The sequence below is a fragment of the Bufo gargarizans genome, chromosome 4 (genome assembly GCF_014858855.1).
Source record: "Bufo gargarizans isolate SCDJY-AF-19 chromosome 4, ASM1485885v1, whole genome shotgun sequence".
NCBI lineage: Eukaryota > Metazoa > Chordata > Amphibia > Anura > Bufonidae > Bufo > Bufo gargarizans.
In genome coordinates, this window is record NC_058083.1 from 526,687,428 (window position 1) to 526,695,637 (window position 8,210).

General features: G+C 45.6%; 1 protein-coding gene across 4 annotated transcripts in view; it reads right to left on the reverse strand.

Annotated features, from left to right (window-relative positions):
* CLIP4 (CAP-Gly domain containing linker protein family member 4) overlaps positions 1-7,429 on the reverse strand; it is a 68,449-nt gene extending 61,020 nt beyond the window's left edge. For all 4 annotated transcript variants that reach the window (XM_044290565.1, XM_044290563.1, XM_044290561.1 and 1 more), the window contains exon 1: positions 7,346-7,429. The gene's annotated coding sequence lies outside the window, so the exon portion shown is untranslated. The remainder of the gene's footprint in view (positions 1-7,345) is intronic.
* Between the last annotated feature and the right edge of the window lie 781 nt (positions 7,430-8,210).

Sequence of the window (8,210 nt, forward strand, 5' to 3'; positions counted from 1 at the left end):
AAATATTTCTCTGTAAATTCTCAATCCATCCACTTCCCCCTCTGGCAGCTGTATAAATATTTTGGTTTAAGTTCCCAGTCTCTCTTTCCCCCACTGTCTGCTGTAAACATAGTTCCCAGTAAGTCCCCTGTCTCCTTCACCCTCTAGAGGCTGTAAATAAAGTTAAGAGTAAGTTCCCCATCTATCTCCTCCTTCTCCCTCTGACAGCTGTAAATACAGTTCCCAGTAAATCCCTTGTGTCTTCTTCCCCCTCTTGCAGCTGTAAATATAGCGCAGAGTAGTTCCCGGTCTGTCTCCTTCCCTGCTGGCAGTTCCCAGTAAGATTCCCTGCAGAAGGATAATAATTACTCATGGAGTCTGGAGCAGTGAACAGAAACAGCACTGCTCACAAGTCAACCCTCAAAATCAGTTTCCTCCCCCCTCTGGCAGCTAATAATATAGTACCTTCTTACTTCCCCTGCAGAAGGAATCTCCTCAACTATACCGCCAAGCTACTGCAGAGGCTCTGCTACTTCCCTCACAGGCAGGGCAGAATCTTTCTCGGGCTACCCTGCAGTGAATAGATGATCACTATGCAGAGACCTCACTGCTGGGAGTCCAAAACCACTCAGATCATCAGGTAGACATGAACATGGCTACATAGTCTGAACACGGGGGTTGCGCCATACTATGTACGTAAATGTCATCTCTATTCACTAAAGTGTTTTTTAAATCACTAGAATTGGGAAATATCGCTCATTTTTCACAATGTATAGGATGAATATAATGAAGGGATGACCCCTTTAATGGACCCCGGATTAAAGGGCTTCTCCCGCACCGTTCCACCAGTTATCTGCAGGTCACCACTCCATAGTGTGAAGCAGCTGATCGAAGGTGACAGTCGTCCTGCAGCCATACAGAGCAGCACCCCGTCACTTAACACTAGAACAGCTGACCTCTGACCTTGCACTTACCCAAGAGGATGGCCCTTTAATAAAAATTTCATAGCGATTCCCGGCCCATAGTGAATGGCTGCAGCGCAGCGATGGCTCCAGCGAGTGCACAACAGATGGGCGATAATGGGATGCTGCTGGCAGCAGCGAGATCATCTTAGTGGAGGGCGGGAAGATTAATCACCCTCCTGATATAGCTTATTACAGCATCAGCCGGCGGAGGACCGCGGGCACGATAGCCTGCAGCCGGCACAACAAACTGTACCTGCCACCAAGGACTCCTACTGGGGAACTGCATTGTAAGCAATTGTCTAATAGCTTTCTATGGTTTCCTCTTTAGTCACACGTTGCAACCATGTAGCAGCATTTCTGTCATGATTTGACTGCAAACCATACAGAACAAGATGTCCTTGAGGAAAGCAGCTACAGGCGAGTCATATTCCCTGCAGCTGATCTGACAATGGGAGGCTGACAACGCACTGTGACGAACCCTCTGCTCTCTTGCCATTGACAGAACACAAGTGGGGAAATGATACCCAAGTCCTGCAGACAGTACGAGCCCCTGACAACCACAGTGTATACAAAAATGGGGTTTTGGCAGCACTACTGATCCCAGTTTCGGGAAAGTCATTAAAGGTACCTTTATAGGTGGTGGTGCACGCAGGTGGGGATCCTGGCCAAAGGTCCCAACGTCTTAATATGAACCATGCTGTTTTGTGAATAAACCACCATCTTTATTGACAACCACAGTGGTCATATGCATGAGGGTAAGGGCAAATGTAGCAGCTGGGGTGCAGCCAGGTCATATACCTGAGGGTAAGGGCAAACATAGCAGCTGGAGTGCAGCCAGGTCATATGCCTGAGGGTAAGGGCAAATGTAGCAGCTGGGGTGCAGCCAGGTCATATATTCCTGAGGGTAAGGGCAAACGTAGCAGCTGGGGTGCAGCCAGGTCATATATTCCTGAGGGTAAGGGCAAACGTAGCAGCTGGAGTGCTGCCAGGTCATATGCCTGAGGGTAAGGGCAAACGTAGCAGCTGGGGTGCGGCCAGGTCATATGCCTGAGGGTAGGGGTAAATGTAGCAGCTGGGGTGCGGCCAAGCTCATATACCTGAGGGTACGGGCAGTCGCTCGCTGAAGGCCACGCCCACCCGCTTCAGCCAAAGGCCACATAAAAAAAATCAAAAAATGGGCTCAGCCTGCCACTTACAGCAGGCTGTGGCATGGCCTTATCCTCAAGGGCTTTACCAAGACGGGTTGGCCCATCTCCCTAAGATATGCCACCAGTGTCAGAGAGAGAGGTGTGGGTCCCACCTCAGGGACCTGCAACTATCTCTAGAACAAGGCCCCCAAGGCGCAGCCAACCCACTATTCACTTCTATGGGCGTGAGTACAGAGGTAAATGGAGAGGCGGCCATGCTTGTGCGGTGCGCTTGCCAGTCACTTCTATGGGAGTTCCGGAAATAGCCAAGCATGCTTGCTCAGCTCAGCTTTCCGTAACTGGCGCACACCGCACTCTTCTAGGATAAGTGCGAGTATCGGACATTGGCGGCAAGTCTTAGCAATATGCCACCAATGTGCGAGATGGGCCAACGCCTTTAAGATCTATCCTCAAAAGTATCTGGAGAAAGGGGGCTCTTGGGCTTGTTTGAATGCAGCATAGGTTGATCATGCCTGCTAATGCGCCACTGGCGAAGATAGCCAAACCCTGTACTCCGCCATCTTCCCGGTAAGTCTAAAGTGAGTAGGAAACGGCGCTCCAAGGGTAATATTTTGTGCATTGAATGGGTGCTAGTGAGCATGCTCGACCACCACTCATTCAAACAGGAAAGACAGGCCCTTGACTTGTGGGGGTCCCAGTGGTCGTATAACAAGGGCAACATACCACCATGGTGCCTGCTGACCAAATCACACAAATATCATATACAGATATAAATGTCTGATAATCCAGCATCCTCTTACCAGCAAAGCCCAAACTGTCGGATGTCTATGGGTCCAAATCACAGATCCCTGGTACCAGTGTCCATGGCATTCAATCTGTCGGGGGGGCAGTGCTAATGTGGACGTTGCCATCTGCCCGTCAATGTTATGGTCAGAGCCCCCCCAAGCAAGAAAAAAAAAATGCCATGGACTGGTCCTGCAAAGACCAGAAGTGGTGGTAACTGGTAATCTGGCATCTATCTGTCACAGACCAGATTATCAGGAGGTCCTGAACATCGGAAGCCGAGAGAACAGACGTCTAAGGTCTAACATTACACATACACTATATACATATTACAAAACACTGCGTATATATCATGTGTACAGTGCGTGTATGTATATTATATACTGTGCGTAAAGTGCGTGTATATTATATACTGTGCGTACAGTGTGTGCATATTATATACGGTTCGTACAGTGCGTGTATATTATATACGGTGCGTACAGTGCGTGTATATTATATACGGTGCGTACAGTGTGTGCATATTATATACGGTTCGTACAGTGCGTGTATATTATATAAGTGGCAGTCAGTGTGTGCATTAATATACGGTTCGTACAGTGCTGTAATTATACGGTGCGTACAGTGCGTGTATAGTATATACGGTGCGTACAGTGTGTCATATTATATACGGTTGTACAGTGCGTGCATATTATATACGGTTCGTACAGTGCGTGCATATTATATACGTTCGTACAGTGCGTGCATATTATATACGGTCGTACAGTGCGTGCCATATTATATACGGTTCGTACAGTGCGTGTATATTAATACATTGCATACATCATGTGTATATTATTATACGTGCACTGTACGCACAGTATATACACACACTGTATACACCATATATAATATACACACACTGTACGCACAGTATATAATATACAGACACTGTATTATATACGGTGCGTACAGTGTGTGTATATTATATATACGGTGCAGACAGTGGGTGATATTATATACGGTGCGTACAGTGTGTGTATATTATATATACGGTGCAGACGTGTGTGTGATATTATATACTGTGCGTACAGTGTGTGTATATTATATACGTGCATACAGTGTGTGTATATTATATACGGTGCGGCCAGTGTGTGTATATTATATGCGGTGCATCAGTGTGTGTATATTATTACTGTGCATACAGTGTGTGTATATTATATATCGGTGCAGGACAGTGTGTGTATATTATATACTGTGCGTACGTGTGTGTTTATTATATACTGTGCGTACAGTGTGTGTATATTATATACTGTGCGTACAGTGTGTATATTAATACTGTGCGTACAGTGTGTGTATATTATATATACGGTGCGGACAGTGTGTGTAATTATATGCGGTGCATACAGTGTGTGTATATTATATACTGTGCGTACAGTGTGTATATTATATGCGGTGCATACAGTGTGTGTATATTATATACTGTGCGTACAGTGTGTGTATATTATATATACGGTGCGGACAGTGTGTGTATATTATATACTGTGCGTACAGTGTGTGTATTATATGCGGTGCATACAGTGTGTGTATATATACTGTGCGTACAGTGTGTGTATATTATATACGGTGCGGACAGTGTGTGTATATTATATATACGGTGCGGACAGTGTGTGTATATTATATGCGGTGCATACAGTGTGTGTATATTATATACTGTGCGTACAGTGTGTGTATATTATATGCGGTGCATACAGTGTGTGTATATTATTACTGTGCGTACAGTGTGTGTATATTATATATACGGTGCGGACAGTGTGTGTATATTATATACGGTGCGGACAGTGTGTGTATATTATATGCGGTGCGGACAGTGTGTGTATATTATATACTGTGCATACAGTGTGTGTATATTATATACGGTGCGGACAGTGTGTGTATATTATATACTGTGCGTACAGTGTGTGTATATTATATATACGGTGCGGACAGTGTGTGATATTATATACTGTGCATACAGTGTGTGTGTATATTATATATACGGTGCGGACAGTGTGTGTATATTATATGCGGTGCATACAGTGTGTGTATTATATATACGGTGCGGACAGTGTGTGTATATTATATACGGTGCATACAGTGTGTGTATTATATATACGGTGCGGACAGTGTGTGTATATTATTGCGGTGCATACAGTGTGTGTATTATATACTGTGCATACAGTGTGGTGTATTTATATACGGTGCGGACAGTGTGTGTATATTATATACTGTGCGTACAGTGTGTATATTATATACTGTGCGTACAGTGTGTGTATATATATACGGTGCATACAGTGTGTGTATATTATATACTGTGCGTACAGTGTGTGTATATTATATACTGTGCATACAGTGTGTGTATATTATATACAGTGCGGACAGTGTGTATATTATGCGGTGCATACAGTGTGTGTATATTATATACTGTGCGTACAGTGTGTGTATATATATGCGGTGCATACAGGTGTGTATATTATATACTGTGCGTACAGTGGTGTATATTATATATACGGTGCGGACAGTGTGTGTATATATATATACGGTGCGGACAGTGTGTGTATATTATATGCGGTGCGGACAGTGTGTGTAATTATATACTGTGCGTACAGTGTGTGTATATTATATGCGGTGCATACAGTGTGTGTATATTATATACTGTGCGTACAGTGTGTATATTATATATCGGTGCGGACAGTGTGTGTATATTATATATACGGTGCGGACAGTGTGTGTATATTATATACTGTGCGTACAGTGTGTGTATATTATATATACGGTGCGGACAGTGTGTGTATATTATATACTGTGCGTACAGTGTGTGTATTATATATACGGTGCGGACAGTGTGTGTATATTATATACTGTGCATACAGTGTGTGTATATTATATATACGGTGCGGACAGTGTGTGTATATATATGCGGTGCATACAGTGTGTGATATTATATGCGGTGCATACAGTGTGTGTATTATATACTGTGCATACAGTGTGTATATATATATACGGTGCGGACAGTGTGTGTATATTATATACGGTGCATACAGTGTGTGTATATTATATACGGTGCGGACAGTGTGTGTATATTATATGCGGTGCATACAGTGTGTGTATATTATATACTGTGCATACAGTGTGTGTATATTATATATACGGTGCGGACAGTGTGTGTATATTATATACTGTGCGTACAGTGTGGTATATTATATACTGTGCGTACAGTGTGTGTATTATATACGGTGCATACAGTGTGTGTATATTATATACTGTGCGTACAGTGTGTATATTATATACTGTGCATACAGTGTGTGTATATTATATATACAGTGCGGACAGTGTGTGTATATTATATGCGGTGCATACAGTGTGTGTATATTATATACTGTGCGTACAGTGTGTGTATATTATATGCGGTGCATACAGTGTGTGTATTATATACTGTGCGTACAGTGTGTGTATATTATATACGGTGCATACAGTGTGTGTATATTATATACGGTGCATACAGTGTGTGTATATTATATACTGTGCGTACAGTGTGTGTATTATATACGGTGCATACAGTGTGTGTATATTATATACTGTGCGTACAGTGTGTGTATATTATATATACGGTGCATACAGTGTGTGTATATTATATATACGGTGCATACAGTGTGTGTATATTATATATACGGTGCGGACAGTGTGTATATTATATACTGTGCGTACAGTGTGTGTATTTATATATACGGTGCATACAGTGTGGTATATTATATACGGTGCATACAGTGTGTGTATATTATACCCCCTCCTGTCAGTGTCCCCCCTCAGGTCAATGTCACCCTCTCCCACACACACACACCTCTGTCAGTGCCCCCATCTACCCCCCTTCTGTCAGTGTCAGCACCCCCGCCCCCCCCCCAATCACCCCCAACTGTCAGTGTCACCCCCCTCAGTCATCCCCATCCTGTCAGTGTCACCCCCTCCGCCCCACCCCTCAGTCACCACCCTCAGTCCCCCCCATCCTATCAGTGTCACCCCATCTGCACCCACTCCTGTCACTGTCACCCCCTCTGCCCCCCGCAGTCACCCCCCTCCTGTCAGTGTCACCCCCTCAGTTACCATCTCCCCACACACACCTGTCAGCGTCCTGGTCCCCCCCTCAGTCACCCCCCAGCCGTCAGTGGTCAGCACCCCAGTCAACCCCTCCTGTCAGTGTCACCCCTCAGTTACCCCCCCCCACACACACCTACCTACCTGTCACTGTCAGTGCCCCCGTATCCCCCTCAGTTACCCCTCTCCTGTCAGTGTCACCCCCTCAGTTACCCTCTCCCCCCCCCCACCTGTCAGTGCCACCGTCACACCGTCCTGTCACCGTCAGTGCCCCCGTGTCCCCCTCAGTCACCCCCTCCTGCCAGTGTCACCCCTCTCCTGTCAGTGTCACCCCCCTCCTGTCAGTGTCAGCCCCTCCGTTACCGTCACACGATGACCCTCAGCGTCTCTCTATCCATCCAGCGATCAGATCTCAAAGCAGCGGCCACGCCCACTCACAGACGTCACCGGGGCGGAGTGAGCGTCGTGACGTCACCGAGCGGTATCCCTGTGTGTGAGGAGATTGGGCGGGAAAGATGAGTGAGTGAGGCGACGGTGCTGGGTATAAAATGTGAGCGAGCTGCGCCCTGAAGTAACACTGTGTCTTTGTTGTCACTTTCCATGGCAAAAATAATGTCATCATGGCCGTCAGAATTACAGGAAAGTCAAGGGACCCTCCATGAGGGGGTCCATACCGTCTGTCAGTCACTCTTTTGCTAACGGTATGGCAGGCTTATACCCGAAGCCATGACGCTGTGTGAACCGTGTTTTAGTTTTTCGGAATTGTAGCTCGCTGGACTTCCTCAGGCCGCGTTGCGTTGCAGTGATTTCTGTCGCATTATAAACATGACTACCCGAAAACGGGCATATACCGCGACAGGTCCATTGACTAAATTGGGTCAAGCGGAGTTCAAAGGACTCATCTTTCCAGTATTTTCGGCAGACAGAATAGCGCAGGCCGCCGCCTGTCCGGGAGAAATGGCGAAAAGGAACAGAAACAAAACGGGATAAACCGTGTCCAGAGATGAACTCTGTACCGCCACGGTGTATATTGTTCTCAGGTATACCCTCGACAGAAAGCCCTGCAATGTGAATGCAGTCTTACCCGGTTTTTCGCTTAGTTTTTTCAGACAATATTAAGGCGCCGTGTTGTAATAATTACCAATTATCTGATGGGAATACGTGGAAAAATGTGGCATTCGGCCTGAACGACATATTTATCAGGCCACTTTCCAACTGAGCACTGCGG